General features: G+C 42.9%; 1 protein-coding gene across 7 annotated transcripts in view; it reads left to right on the top strand.

Annotated features, from left to right (window-relative positions):
* The window catches only part of EPHA6 (EPH receptor A6), an 872,967-nt gene that overhangs the window by 423,295 nt on the left and 433,756 nt on the right, over positions 1–15,916 (top strand). The gene's annotated exons all lie outside the window — the stretch shown is intronic.

The following is a 15,916-nucleotide window of genomic DNA, read 5'->3' as shown; positions in this document are numbered from 1 at the left end:
TTGGTCACCTGCCCCTTCAAACCTAGTTTAAAGCCCTCCTCACTAGATTAGCCAATCTGTATCCAAATATGCTCTTCCCCTTCCTTGATAGGTGGACCCCATCTCTGCTTAGCAGTCCTTCCTGGAACAGCATCCCATGGTCATGCTGAGGGTCATACCTTGCAGTATCATTATGTTCAAGCTGTGTGCACAAAGCATAGCAGAGAGAGCTGCATGTTGAGGGCTGCCATGGCATGGAGATTTGTAGGGGAATACTCAGCCCAGGGCCATCCTTACCCATATGCAAAATACGCAGCTGCATAGGGCACCAGGAAATTTGGGGCACCAAGTTTCCTGGTGCCCAGCGCAGCTGCATGCTGCTCCAGCCCCTGTCCTACCCCTTCCCCATGGCCCCCATCCTGCCCCACCCCCGCCTCTTCCTGCCCCCGAGGACTGAAGAAGGGCCGGGCCAGCACTCACCGGCAGCGGGAAGTGCAGCGGCCTGGCCCCAGCCGCACCTCCGGTGAGTGCTGGGGGGTGGCTCTCCCCCATTCCCCAAGCCAGCTACCCCCCCAGAATAGCTAGGGACAGCCCTGACTTAGCCTTTAGTGAAAACTTCGGCTAATTGTCTCTGAGCAGAATAGAATCCAGCTCGCTCTCCCATGGTTGAAATGGCTCTTCATCACTAACAGGAATATAAAGTACTTAAAATTATTTTTGTTATTAATAGTCAGCAGATATGTCTCTTCATGGGACATGCTGTGAGCAGATCTATTGTGCTAGGTTGTGCCTCTTACGGTGTGCCCCTTTTCTGATTGTAACCACGCAGCCAACCACCTGATACAGTGAAATGGTGAGGATCATTACTCATCAGCATTGTGAATTTGCTCAGATTCTAAATCTTAATTTTTCATTGAATTAGCCAGTTGATGGCTAACAGGATTGATGTATTCAGTTGCGGCTGACTGAGTGTCTACAGCAATGAATAGTGGCCAAATATCATGCCAATGTTTAAATTGATTCAGCCAGATGTAAGGGGATTGTTGGCTCCCAACTAGAACTCAGTGGGGTTTTGTTGGTTGGCTAGCTCCCAGTACCAAAGGAAAGGGGAAGGGTTGATGGGAAATCAGAATCCTGAGACTGACTGTCCCCAGAAGCAATGGGGAGAGGCCAGTGCTCCAGGTCAGCCTGATTGAGGGGGCAGGCAGGCTAATGAGGGAGTCAGGAGGCCAAGGCGGGTCCTGTCTTCCATGTGAGCTGGAATTCCCTGGAAGAGAGTGGGCTGAGCTAAGGAGAGAGCAGGGGCCCGAGCTGAGCTGGGGAGTAGGGCCACACCAGCCAGAGAGAATCAGAGAAGCATCCCAGGAAGCAGGTCAGTGCTGGGAGCAGAGCCACAGAAGCAGCCCAGAGAGCAGACCTGTGCTGGGAGGAGAACTGCAGCAACCAGAGCCAGAGGGCCAAGTAGGGTGACCAGACAGCAAGTGTGAAATATTGGGACGGGGGTGGGGGTAATAGGCTTCTATATAAGAAAAAGCTTCAAATATCGGGACTGTTCCTATAAAATCAGGACATCTGGTCACCCTAGGGTCTAGGGAGCTGAGCTGGAGGCAGCCCCAGAGCACACACTGCATCAGCCCTATGCTCAGATCTTTTCGTTAGCCCATTTCACTGGGGTAATTTATAAGCCAGAAAAGTTTCCCACAATAGTGGGGCCATTCCCCCACTTACACAGACAAGTTCAAGAGGAGTCATGCGTGGTGAAAGAGAAACATTTTTGTTTAAAAATTGTACCTGAAATTGCTGTCCCTTTGCATCCTTTTTATATAAACCCCAAGAACTGGAAATTGCTTGCCAAATATGCCATTTCACTTGCCTTGCTCAATTCTTATTTTTGCAAAGAAAAAAATTAAAGAGCTCTCTGTAAGTTCAAAAGCCTATCTTTCACTCCAACAGAAGTTGATACAATAAAAAGTATTACCTCACCCACCTTGTCTCTCTAATATCATGGGACTGACGAGGGTATAACAACACTGAATATCGTTTTCAAAGCTGGCATTATTGTTTATAGGAAAAGAAAATGTACTTAACTTTTCTGTTATGTGCTGCTGCATACCTCCTGTAAAATTCTGGGCATTCAATAAGTCTTTCTGTTTTCTCAGCTTTTCAATATATGATATGTATGATATAGATCACTTACTTTTTGCTGTTGAATTGCAAGCAAAAGATAGCTAAGAACACAGTAGGCATTTTGCGTTTCTTATCACATACAATTAGGTACTAATGTGCTATAAATAGTCATCATGGTAATTTGTTCTATCCCCTCAGGGCACACCTGTAATTCAGATAATACAGTTCCAGTTCCTCAGCATTCAGATAAATGAAATGTCCTTTCTAGGGATTACTTAAGGAAATACAGGCATTGATATTTTACAGTCCATGTATGAATATCACAGGTGAAATTATGATTTCTGGAGGCATGTACCATTAGAGATTCCACTATCTGATGAGACCAACCTCTGAAGAGAGGGACAGTTTAATCTGCTGTTTGCTGAATTTAGAGATTAGAGGTGGAAAAGTGTATTTGTATTAGGTCACCTAGTCCATCCCTCTGTCAATGCAGGATTGTTCTCTGCATAATTTATATTGTATTAGAGGATTGTCTAATCTAGTTTTAAATGTCAGAAGCTATGAAGCTTCCCTGTCCTCTGGGAAAATATTTCACAACGGAATAGATCTGTCTGTCAGGGATATATTTTTCCTGTTATCCAGCCTAAATTTTCCCTTTAACTTCAGACCATTACCCTAGTTGCAGACCCTCATCCCACAACCTACCCTTAATGATTTTCTCTTCTTGATGTTTACACTTTTTAAAATATTTCAATAATATTTGCTTGTCCCTCCAGTAATTGTTCCTTAGCCAAACTATACATATTCAGCTATTTTCATCTTTCCTTGTAAATCAATCTCTCTAGCCCAATAAATCATCTTTGTTGCTTTTCTCTGAACTCCCTCCAGATGGTTCAAATCTTTCTGCAATGAGGTTCCCAGAAATTAATACATTATTCTAGACATGATTGCACCAGAATCATATATCAGTGCTTACTTGCTCCATGTTGCAATTCTATGTATCTGAACACAAATTTACATTGGCCTTTTTGTCACAGTCTTGAATTGCAAACTCATGTCTATTTTGCTATGCTCTGTCACCCTTTGATTCAGCATTACTGCCTTGTCCCCTTCTTTTGAATATTTATTTCAAATTATTCTTCCTGTATGCATTAGGTTGCATTTTTCTGAATTAATTACCCTTTTCTAGCTAATTGTCTGTAGCTGAAGTTTCTTTATATTTGAAAAGTCTCCTGGTATTAAGTATTGTAAAGTGCTCTCAAGAACTGTTTGGTTTATACCAGGAAAAAAGGAGATAAGTGGTTTATGGTATCACCCAAACAGTGTGTGAACACATTTTAGAACAACAGGATGATCAGGCAGGGGGGATGTAATTTTATACTTTTAAAAATATATATTTCACGTATAAATAAAAAATATGTACTCAAAAAGTGACAATGGCCAGTCCATTAGGTGCCTTATTACAAAAGATGACAGATTTCTTCAGAAGAGACATGTTAGCTAATTGAAAAGTCTACCTGAAATTAAAGTAAAAAAACTGCATAAAAGGGTTAGACTAGGGAGCATCATGAGTACTTCATTCATGCTGATTCATACACAAAACCATTCACTTTTTAAGAACCGATTTGGATTTAGCAAATTAGTATTTCTTTAAGTGAAAAATACAATGAAATGCGTAAAGTGACTTGCCAAGGGACTTGTCATAAATATAAAGGGAAGGGTAAACACCTTTAAAATCCCTCCTGGCCAGAGGAAAAATCCTTTCACCTTTAAAACACCTTTAAAATCCTTCGTAAAGGGTTAAGAAGCTAGGATAACCTCGCTGGCACCTGACCAAAATGACCAATGAGGGGACAAAATACTTTCAAAAGCTGGAGGAGGGAGAAAAACAAAGGGTCTGGGTCTGTCTATGTGATGCTTTTGCCGGGGACAGAACAGGAATGGAGTCTTAGAACTTAGTAAGTAATCTAGCTAGATATGCGTTAGATTCTGATTTCTTTAAATGGCTGAGAAAATAAGCTGTGCTGAATGGAATGGATATTCCTGTTTTTGTGTCTCTTTGTAACTTAAGGTTTTGCCTAGAGGGATTCTCTATGTTTTGAATCTAATTACCCTGTAAGGTATTTACCATCCTGATTTTACAGAGGTGATTCTTTTTTACTTTTTACTTCTATTAAAATCCTTCTTTTCAGAAACTGAATGCTTTTTCATTGTTCTTAAGATCTAAGGGTTTGGGTCTGTGGTCACGTATGCAAATTGGTCAGGATTTTTACCAAACCTTCCCCAGAAAGTGGCGTGCAAGGGTTGGGAGGATTTTGTGGGGGAAAGACGTTTCCAAACAATGCTTTCCTAATAAATAAACCCAGATAAACGTTTGGTGGTGGCAGTGGAAGTCCAAGGGCAAAGGGTAAAATAGTTTGTACCTTGGGGAAGTTTTAACCTAAGCTGGTAAAAGTAAGCTTAGGAGGTTTACATGCAGGTCCCCACATCTGTACCCTAGAGTTCAGAGTGGGGAAGGAACCTTGACAGGACTAGTAAAGAATTCTCCAGGGAGGTGTATTTTTAAGGAAGGGCTGAGAAAATTACTATAAAGCTGATAGGAATCCCATAAAAGCTTAAGTCATCCCTATTTTTATACAGGTTGTGGTGATAAAATACTCAGATGAAAATTGGGCCTGGCCCCTGCACGGGTGCACCTAGATATAGCGGGCACAAAGTGTTTCCAGCCTTGCATCTCATGCACAGTCCTTCCTAGTGCCCCAGAGCTGACCGAGTGCACAGAAGGGCACTCCTGAAGGGCAGTGCAGTAGCCATGCCCCTCTTGTTTCCAGGGGACATCCAGGATGGGCACTGCCTCAGGAAGTTAAAATCCCTCAGAGAGCAGCTCTTCATAGGGCAGTGGTGCTGTGTATCATCCTTATTACAGTTCAGTGGCTAAGAACCACAACTCAGCCATTAAAATACAAATACTGGTGCTTTTTCTTTGATGAAATAATAAATACAGATTTTATAAGTACAAATGGCTACTTTCAGCCAGAACATTGTCTTTTCTGCCAGTTACCCTAGACACATGAAATTAAAATATATTCATATATTAACTGCTGTCCAGTATAGAACTGTAAAATAGTTTATTTCACTGTGAAATCTTAAAGCAGGGGGCAATAAATCCATGTTCTTTATCCGCCTCCCCAACATCTAATAGTGCTTTGTATAGGGGTAGGAACTGTTCCCTTCAGCCCCTTGCTTGAACAGCCATTACTGACATACCTGAGTTCCCTTCACTCACCTCAATTTACCACACTATTTCAATGGGATGGAGAGTGGCAGGTGATCAAATGTCTCCTGGAAAATAAATGGGCTCCTAATTTCTTTTTGTACTGAGCTGCTTTTCCTTGTGCACTAGTTCACTCCCAGGTGTTTTTAGGCCTGTCAGTCAGCTGGCTGCAACTCCTTGCGTTCTCTCTCCAGGGCCTGATGTCTCCAGACTTGGCAGCAGCAAAGTGAAACAGCCGTCAGCTGTAATGCTGCGTTGAAGCAGAACAAAATACAAAGTTTGCCTCAAATAAAATCTAAAACATAAACCACATTACCAAAGGGGCAAAGAGCCATCCATCACAAAATCGGTTCAGGTCCTTGCAGATTCTGGTCCCATATGGGAGAATAGCTTGTGAATGAACCATTGTGAGGATCGTAAGGGAACACGAGGTGTGAACCATTGAACGAGGTGTGAACATCAGTGTGAACCATTGCTGGATCGTAAAGGAACACGAGGTCATTCTCTAATATTTGCATCCACTTTCTCGTCTTTTTGACCAAAGTATAGGGCAAAAACCACGATTTTGTGTCTCAAGCACTGCCTGTGACAAACCATGTGCCCATATGCCCATAAGTACTCCCAGTGGTCCACAGGAAATCACATCACTGTTTGAATTAGACTTCCTTTGTACAAAAAGCAAACCACCATATGGTCCTCCAGCTTGACAGTCTCCTCTAGCCAAGTGCCAATGACATGATAGCCCCAGTGGTGCAAATAGTATTCTTGCTACTTTGTCACAGTGCCCTTCTCACTGTTTAGTTTGTGTGTCTGATTTGTTCTCTACACTCCACTGCACAGGAGCATGTGCAGGAATTTAAGTTTGACCCCTTTTGTGGGGGCATATTCTATGCCTCTCCTGTGTAGGTGTTTGCTTCCCCACCCCCCAGCCTTGGGAGAAACTTGGTGCCTGCCACTGCCCCGGCCTCAGCATGAGCTCGCTCTTTCCCACACCCTAGCAGGAGTTCACTTTACTGCCCCCCGCCTGCAGATTGAAATGGCTCCAGGAGGAGCTGGGTCTTCTCCCCACCCCAGCAGGAGCTCTCTCTTCCCTGCCTCTGTGGCCCTTGGGCCAGAGAAGTTCTGTGCCCCTGACGGTTATTAGGGGGTGTGCCTGCTTGTCCCCCTTTGTGAACACTCCTGCCACTGCACAAGGGACAAACCATATTAAATGTACAAGTTGCCAGAAGCCATATTAACTGTAGACATAGTGCTGTATGCACCATGGAACTAATTTGCATGCTATTTTCCCAGTAACCAGCTTTTTGAGAATCAGTTGACTTCATTCTGCTTTAATTGCTAGGATACCTGAGAAGAGCCCTTCTCAGTACGTGCTGGCAGTGGGCCGGAGGCAGTGAGCATCTACTGGTGATCCTCTGGTGAGATGGGGAATGCGGGGTCTGCTGAACTCAGTCAAAATGAACACTTTAGTCTACTGCTGGCTGTGTGATCACCAAGCTGAGACAGGCTTCCCTGGAATAACCTGTAGTGCCTCAAAAAGATCAAAGTTCTGTTTAGAAAATCCAACATCCATGTATTGCAGTGAAAACTGTAGCCAACCTGGTTCAGCAGGAAGAGGAGGAAATGGGGGAACAAGTGGCTGCCTATGCTAGGTATTGAAATTTGTATTGTAGTAAATTCAGATGGGCTGATTTTGTAGCAGGAGCAAAGTTTTCAGGGTTGTTAATAATACCACTGTTAGCGCTTGTTAAGGGGACGGAGGGATACAGCTTAACATAAAGATGGAAATTCATTCCCTGTATTGCCAATCCCTCTTCCCCTTCTACCTCTCTTATTCTCCCCTCCTCCCTGCTTCTGAAGCACAAATGGAAGCTACCAAGACCCTTTTTGGGTCCCCCAGTTGTGTTTTCCTGAACTTCCCCATGTTCAACACCCCTCACTTCTGTATGGGGCATTATTGCCAGTTAAAGTGAAACACCCTGGCTCAGTGGGCACAGCATTTGGTTTGGCCATGTCGTGTGGTTTGGACTCAAATGGCAGACAAGTGGAGAGAAAAGAAAAATAACAGAAACCCCAATATATCACCTCTAAAAATGGGTTTATTTTGTTGCAGGATATTGAATACGGAGCATTATGGGGGAAACAAGCATTGTATCCATGTTTCCACATGCTAGAGCAGCGGTTCTCAAACTGTGGGTTGGGACCCCAAAGTGGGTTGCAGCCCTGTTTTTAATGGGGTCACCAGGGCTGACAGACTTTCTGGGGCATGGGGCCGAAGCCAAAGCTTCAGCCCCGGTCGGCGGGACTCAGGCTACAGGCCCCCTGTCGAAGGCTGAAGCCCTTGGGCTTTGGCTCCCCTGCCCAGGGTGGTGGGGCTTGGGTTTTGGCTTCGGCCCTGGGCAGCAGGGCCTAGGCTACAGGCCCCCTGTCCGAGGCTGAAGCCCTTGGGCTTTGGCTTGCCCCCCGTGCCCGGTGTGGCCGGGCTTGGGCTTTGGCTTCAGCCCTGGGTGGTGGGGCCCAGGCTACAGGCTCAGTGTCCGAGGCTGAAGCCCTTGGGCTTTGGCTTGGCCCCCTCACCCCCTCCCAGGGTGGCCTGGCTCCAGTGAGCTCAAGCTTCAGTCCCTACATGGGGGCTCTACATGTAGTAATGTTTGTTGTCAGAAGGGGGTCGCAGTGTAATGAAGTTTGAGAACCCCTGTGCTAGAACCCCTTATGCTCTAATAAATTGGTTAGTCTCTAAGGTGCCACAAGTACTCCTTTTCTTTTTGTGAATACAGACTAACACGGCTGTTACTCTGAAACCTGTGCTAGAGTGTGGCACTTAGCTAGCACACTGCTCTTATCTACCAGCACTCACATTTCAATCTGCCTTTCAACTTAATACATAAAAAGCAGTTACTGGTATTGTAATGGGGTGTCCACCCTGCACCTGCCCTGAAGGGCTTAAGGTGGCTCAGAAGGGGCCATTTAAACTTAAAGTTTGCACTGCGGGAGAATAAGCACTAATTGAAGATGAATGAAGCCCAGCTGGGCAGAAGGGTGCTGCAGGGAGGGAATTTGCAGTTATTCTCTGGGCATAGAGAGGAAGATAGGAGGAAACCCAGGGAAAGAGCAAAAGCCCTGGGATCCTGTTCCTGAAGGAAGAGGTTTACCCAGAGGAGTTGCAGGGAAGAGCCTGTGGAGGTGAAGTAGGAAGAAGCATAGGGAAAGAGCAGCAAGAGTTGAGACTCTGTAGACCTTGGCTGCTGATAGAGTTCATGGGCTGGAATGCAGAGTAGTGGGCAGGCCTGCGTTCCCCTACCAGCCACTGGGGAAGTGGCACAGACCAGGAATTAATGAAGGCTGCCTGAGACAGCACATGGGTAGATTGGCCAGTGGGACTTGGCTACCCTGGAAGCAGAAATTATACAGTGATCTGTCTTGAGGGCTGAGTAATGGAGAGAGCAGCCTGAGTCCAGGAGAGGGAGAGGAACTGTGGGGCCACTGCACAATGGAAGAGGGCACTAGACCAGATGAGAGCTGATTCATCAGACCCAGCCACAAAAAGGCATCCTAGTGGTGAGTGTACCCTGTGATAAGCATATTTAATACATTGAGAGTTCTATACTCTGTAAAATTGTTCCCCATCAAAATGAAGTGAGTGGGGTTAATTAAGTTTGTATTTAATATATAAGGAGAAACCCAACCCTAACTTATAAAAATTGACTGCCAATAATAACTAAAAAATAACAGTTCACTGATATGTGTGACTGATCCCCATTCCCCACCATCAGTCTAGAAGTGTGTGTATGGAGCATTTCTAGTTTAGCAGCATGCCAACTGCAGGTTGTGCTGATGTGAGTAACAGCAGCAGTTGTGATAGCTTGTCTATCTGTCTGAGCATATATTGCAGAAAGTCCAGCTGCCTCCTCACTCCACTGTCTATGATACACCTCACCTTTGCTCTTACGTTTATGTAAAATGCAAGAGGCAGATATTATCATCTGTTCACCCACAATGACATTTCAGGTTTCAGAGTAGCAGCCGTGTTCGTCTGTATTCGTAAAAAGAAAAGGATGACTTTTTAAATTTGTTAGTCTCTAAGGTGCCACAAGTACTCCTTTTCTTTTTGCGAATGACATTTCAGTGACTACTGTACCAATATTTCCACCTTTTTATCTGTCAAAAGCACACTCCAGCACCTTCCCACTGCCTGCAGAGTACACAGGAAAATTGGAATAGCTCCAGATCTGTGTAATCTGGGGGTGATTTCATAAGCCATCGGAAAAATGAGTATGTAGGGTCACCAAGGACCATAGTCAGGATCGGGATACTATTCATGTCAATGTTTTTTAGTAGGAAGCGTTCCTACTCCACCTGCTCTGGGTAAAGACATGAAATTTTGCAAATTCTGACATCATACATTTTACCTGACCTCCTGATATAAAAGTCCAGAACCTGCCAGAGAATCCATGAAGGCCTGCATTGCCACTACAGTCCAGGGTATCCAGCTGTCACAGGGCAATCACCACTGTTTTCCATGCTGAATGAAGCTCTCATCCTCGTGTTGTGGCAGGGCAATGTCAGGGTGAGCTCTTAACAGGTATAGAAAAGTCTCCTTTCTCATTCTGAAGTTAAACAGTCATTATCAAGAAAAATTGGGGTTCTACCAGTCTGTGTGGTATGAATCCAAAAGCAGTCCTCCGGCTGGTGAGCATCATGCTCAAGTACTTTCCAGATCCAGCTGTTCCAGGGGTGGGAATGGCAAGGTAGTTGCAGAAGTAATTCAGTGAACTGCTAGGCGTGGTCTTGGCTCTCCACAGGCACTTCTGGAACAATCTCCACTGCCTCGCCACACCAACCCAATGTACCCCATAGTTTTCAAAAGCTTCAGCAGAAGTCTTTTCTTGCCAAGTAGGGAGCAAGAGCTCAGAGCTCATCTTGGCCTCCATTTTGAGAAAAGGAATTGGAAATTATTCTGGTTTCTGTCCATTTATGAGAGTTTCTCAGGGAATTATTAGTTTGATTTCTCTCACAATCTGCCTGGACACCCAGAAGGCATTTAAAAATGCCCCAGGAACCCTGCTTCAGAGAGTTATCTAAGAACTGTAGCGTAGATGGCTTGAGGACAATGCAACTGCAGTGGTTCCATACAGTACAAGGATGGGAGTGGGGTAAAACTGCACCTGAAACAGCACAGCAGGTGTGAACATGCTGCATTGTTGATGCTTATGCTTGTGTTTCCCACCAGTTCATTTATCTATTGTCCAGTCCCCTCGCATAAATGGAGGCTCTGAGAGCTGGAGGGAACTATTTGTCTGGTATTGAATAGATTAGAGTAGATTTTTCACTCACAATTAAGCATAAGGTATTGATGCAAAGCACATTATTCTGCATATATTTTTAAGATGGTTGTGTACTGTGGTTTTGTATTAGAAACAGGTATATGTGGAAGCAGCTGTGTTATTGGTACTGAACTTGTAACCATTTTGTAGGTGCTATGAAGAAACTCAACTGATTGTAGGTTGATTATGAATCCTCACTGATTAGGTTTGCTGGCCTCACTGATTGCTGGCCTGAGGTTGTTTCAAGTTTAATTTTTAAGGGGTCTTAGACACTGTATGAATGATGGACATTTCTATTGTTTTTGTTCTGTTTTGATGCTCCTTGATCATTGTGCTAAGAAGCCTCTTTTCTGTCTCCCTTCACAGTGGGGTTGAGTCTATTGTTCTCTCCCAAATGTCACTAACAAAAGTGACTGAGAATTTAATTGCCTGTGCTTCTGTGTGTAATGTTTGTACTGCTTAATTGTGCCATGTGAGAGGGACTGATTAGGATCCATTACACGAGCTGTATGATGTGAGCTGTTTATCAAGTATGTGTGTGGCAGGAGGTTTGTGGAGTATTACTGGAGATACTTCTGAAAATTACAGATTTATAGCACTAGTTGGTATCAACCAGAATAAAAGATGTCTGGGAAAGCATACACAGCACAACTGCCACTGTTAAATTAGAATACCCCTGTTGTTCTGGTTTTGTGTGTTCTTGATCAGGCTGCCAGTTATGCCAATCTGCCAACTGTGTGATAGGCATATGGGATGTAGGCATATGTGCCCAGAACTAGGATGAGACTGCCCTATTCATTTCCACTTTTGCCCTAAGCTGTTGTTTTCTTTGACCCATAAAGCATTTCTCCCTTTGAGAATTATAAATCCAGATGGAGAGAAGTAACATTTTAAACAATGTTTGAATTCCATGAACAACCGATGTTTGTCTCATAGTATGTCATTCCAAATGTACTATGTGTAATTGAATTTATTTTGACATTTCACTAGTGATATGGGTTTCCAAATAGCCTTTGGGGCTATATAAATTTTCATTAATGACACTGTAAGTTCCTCGGGGCAGAACCTCACTTTGGTTTTACAGTGCCTAGCACAATGGGAAGCTGATCCAAACCCTACTGTGATTACAAGTAATATTTTGTAGTTTTCCTTTGTGCTACAAATGGTGCGATCAAATTCTGGTCTCTTTGATACTGATTATAATCCTACTGTAGTTAATGGGATAAACTGAGCCTCAATTTTTTTTTTTTTTTTTTTTGCCACTGGTGAAAACCCAGCACCAGGGTTATTGAGGCAGAAAATCAGATGTTGATGCGACAGTCTCTAGTTCTTTTCTGCCAGAGGCCCATAGAGTATCTTAAAAAACACCACTACCACCAGCCAAGGAGCATGCTGATTCAGTGTATCCCCTCAGCAGCCTTCACCAACAGAGTTCCTGTGGACCTCTTTGTGTTCTCTCATAACAGAATACCTTTTTTTTTTTTATTCCCACAATATATAAACCAAGTTAAGTAATCACATTATTGTATCGTCCTTATCACCTCTTCATGTCTCTTCTGTTTTACCGTCACTTGTAATATCATGTCTATAACTTATTTAGTAAGCTCTTTCAGGAGAGGACTGTGGATACAAATTTCAAAAGCCTTTAAGTCACTTAAGCACTTCTGAATTTTTTTACTTTGTGTCTTTATATTTTTTTTAAATACCTAGCCCTCCCTTTGGAATTACTGAATAACAACAGTGTGTGTTAACTCAAAATAATTAAAATGAGCAAGATTTTTGTCTGAGTGAGGATTGCAGGATGGTCCTTAAATAAGGATAAGTATTTGGGGGAGGAAGGAGAATATTTTGTGATCAGATAAATGTTACCGTATTAAGGAAGATATCTCAGTATGTGTTCCAAATGTTCCTATGTATCACACGCTGACCATAAAAATGTAGCTATCCATATCATGAGGCAGAGTACCTGAAAATGTGACATGCATCCAAATTCTCATTTATAATTAAGAATCTCTGATATTCTCTTTACTAGTGCAGTGAAAGTGGTGGTTTTTTTCTTTCCGTTTTTTTTAATTTGTTTAAAATTTTTATCAGTTTTAGCCGGCATCTGAGTTAGTTCAATATAAGTACTAGGAAAAATATCACTACTGTGAGCCAAATCCAGGTCTCCTTACTCGCATATTGACTTCAAAGAGAATTTTACATGATTAAGGGAAGCAAAAATTGGTCCTACATCTCTGTTTGGCTTTGTAGTCCTACAAAAGATTGTTAAGCAAAAACAGGGAATTCAAGACCTAACAATTCTAATGTAAAAAGTAAGAATATATTTTATTTTAGAATAAAATATTGGAAGCAGCATGGGTTTCTTAGTAGTTCCCCTTTTAAAATAGCTTATATGAGCATTGATGCCTGATCATTATGATGTTTCTATTTTTAAAAAGAACTCTAAAATTCACTAGTGCACATGCGGTCCTCTAGTGTCTGGGGCTGAAAGGACTCACCCCAAACATGCTAAGCTTATTTGGGGACTTTTTCAGTAAAGAATTGTTCAAAATGTTTTGCCTGTGTAATGCAATAGTGTAAAATAGAACATCATTACTTCTCTTCTTGCCCCTGCTCCCAACTGCCGTGCATGAGTGTGGGGGGGGGGGGTGGAGGGGGAATCCCGGAAGTTGCTCCATCCCCTTCCTTCCTTCTGGAAACCCTGGGGCTGAAGGAAGGCATTGAGCAAGGGATATAGTACTGGCCCTCTGCTAGACGGTGGTGAAAGGGGGTGAATGAAGAAATTTAAGGAGATTGGGGAACCTTTTTCCAGAGTAATTGCACCTCTGACCCCTCCATGGTCTGTCCAAGGGATGCCCCTTTAAGTCTCAGGCCTCTGGCCATGACCTCTCTATAGGCAGAGTCCACAACACTCTCCTTTCAGACCAGGGATTCGGGTTGCATTTCCCCTACAATTCATTGTGATTTATCCAAGCATGTCTGACTTTAGCTCAGATTCTGGAGTTTTCCTTCTCTCCCTGTGTTAAGACAATGGTTTATCAGAGATCACTTTGCTTTCACAAAGCAAAGTCTATCTAAGGACAAAAGCCTTACACAGAAGCTTTATCATAAAGCAATAAACAATCTATACACTTGCTTAAGCTTACCAGGTATCCCCCATCTTTCACATGAAGACCCTGTCAGGTTCCAGTCCTTTAGACTCTTCAGCAGGGTTTGCCCTCTTGGTTAAAGTTTCCTGTCACTTTGTAAGACCAAAATGATGGCCCTCTCAGTTCAGGCTGACCCTTTATACCCTAGGCTCTTTCTTTTGTCTCCTGAGTCTATGAACCTGGTCTGAACCAGTATACGCTATTCACTTGAAGGGATAGTACTTCACTGGTGGTACTCCTTTTACCTGTCCCAGTGCCTGCAGTAATTACCCCCCCCCCTCCACTGACTTTAATTCCTGAAGGGAACTCCTTAACCCTTCCCTTCCAGGCAGCATACAGGCCCTGGCTCACAGAGGTATAGATAACATTTGTAAAGTTGATACAGTAGCCTGTGTTTGTCAGATCTGTCACTCTAGGAATGGAGGGTGTTTAAATGAAAGTGGGAGAGGATGAGGAAGGAAAGAACAGAAGGATAGAGGAAGAAAATTTATGAAAAGGCAGGACTGGATGAAATTGAAGAAGGAAGTAGAATGGGAAAAACAAAGGGTCTTCAAATCAAAGGAGAGATTTTAAAAATGAACATTTAAAAAGTACTTAAATACAGATGCAGAGCCGGCACTAGCCATAAGCAGCAGACTAAGCAATTGTTTAGGGCTCCGAGCAGCTCAAGGGGGAGCCCTATTAATTATTAGTATTATTTGGGGGGCGGTATTCTTGCTTAGGGCCCCCAATGGTCTAGCACCACCTCTGTACAGATGCAATAAATATGCTTTTTTGTAGTTTCAGTGGATACTGATTATCTAAAATTAGTGTCCAGTGGATACTGAATACGATTGGGGGTCTGGAAGTGAGTGGGAGGGCAGTGCTGGGGGCTGTAAGGAAGGGCAGAAGGCAGACTGCAGAAGGAAGGAGAAACAGTTCTGGAGTTGGGGTGGGGTGCAAGTTGCAATGGGAGGGAGTAGATAACAGTAAAGCAAGCTACAAATGGAAAGAGAACAAAACAAGGGAGTCATCATAAGGTTGATGTCTTTGTAAAATATATATGTAGTTCAACTCCAAGTTGTAGGCATGAATTATGGAGTAAACCTTTATCAACTGTTAGGCAGTAAGTCAGACTAGAGATCCTAATAATGGTCCCTTTGGGTGCTCCAGTGTAAGAATCTGTAAGTTCATATTTAATTTTTAATGATTTTAAATGTTATGCTAAAATACAGACAATTGTTTGCTTATATATCCATCTGTTTCTTCCTAAGAAAATACAGTATGTAACCTGACATACACATTCATCACTTTGCATATAAAATGTGACTGTGTTATAGAAATGTAACAGTGATGCTGGCAGCCTCTTAATGGAGAAGCAGAGCTGAGCTTGTCTGTGGAGCCTGCTCTTTTTATCTCCTCAATTACTGAGCCAGAAATTACTCCACTATTTTGTACAAGCATCTATTTTCTCAGAGTCTTTGAGGTCATCTATGCCAGTTTACAGCACCGGGGTAGAACCCTTTCATCTCACAAATAATCAATACCATCTATTTAAATGTGTACAATTAATTGTACCTGTTCCTTATCAATTTGATGAACCTAGATCATTGCTTTACAGCTCAAAATACTGAAGAGCCAATTGTAACCCATAACAGTAGCATCTCATTTACCTCCCTGATATTCCAGAATCCCTGAAGCTGACTTTCCTGATCCACTCATTTAGTTTACAGCATAACAGAAATGTAAATGTAGACTTCATGTAGCAAGTTCAGCTCCGTGAGTGAAAGTTCAGGAAGTACTCTGAGAAACCTTCTGAGTTAAGTAGCATCAATTTTTGAGAATTTAGTTGTTATAATCTACGGTAGCAGTACAGGTTGATATAAAATGTAATCAATACAAAAAAGACAATGTAGTTTCTCCTAGATAAGAATATTTCCTCCACTAAATTATCCTTCAGACAGACATCCTGTCAATTTGGGTAAAGGTATTTAAGACAATACATTTAAGTGGTTTAATCATCTTTGTTACTGAGAGAGCAGAAGAGTGTGGCTTTCTTGGAGTCTTTGACTGAGACATTG

This window comes from Lepidochelys kempii, chromosome 1 (assembly GCF_965140265.1).
Source record: "Lepidochelys kempii isolate rLepKem1 chromosome 1, rLepKem1.hap2, whole genome shotgun sequence".
In the NCBI taxonomy this organism is placed as follows: Eukaryota; Metazoa; Chordata; order Testudines; family Cheloniidae; genus Lepidochelys; species Lepidochelys kempii.
Note: the sequence above shows the minus strand (reverse complement) of the source record. Positions and strands in the feature narration are given on the sequence as shown.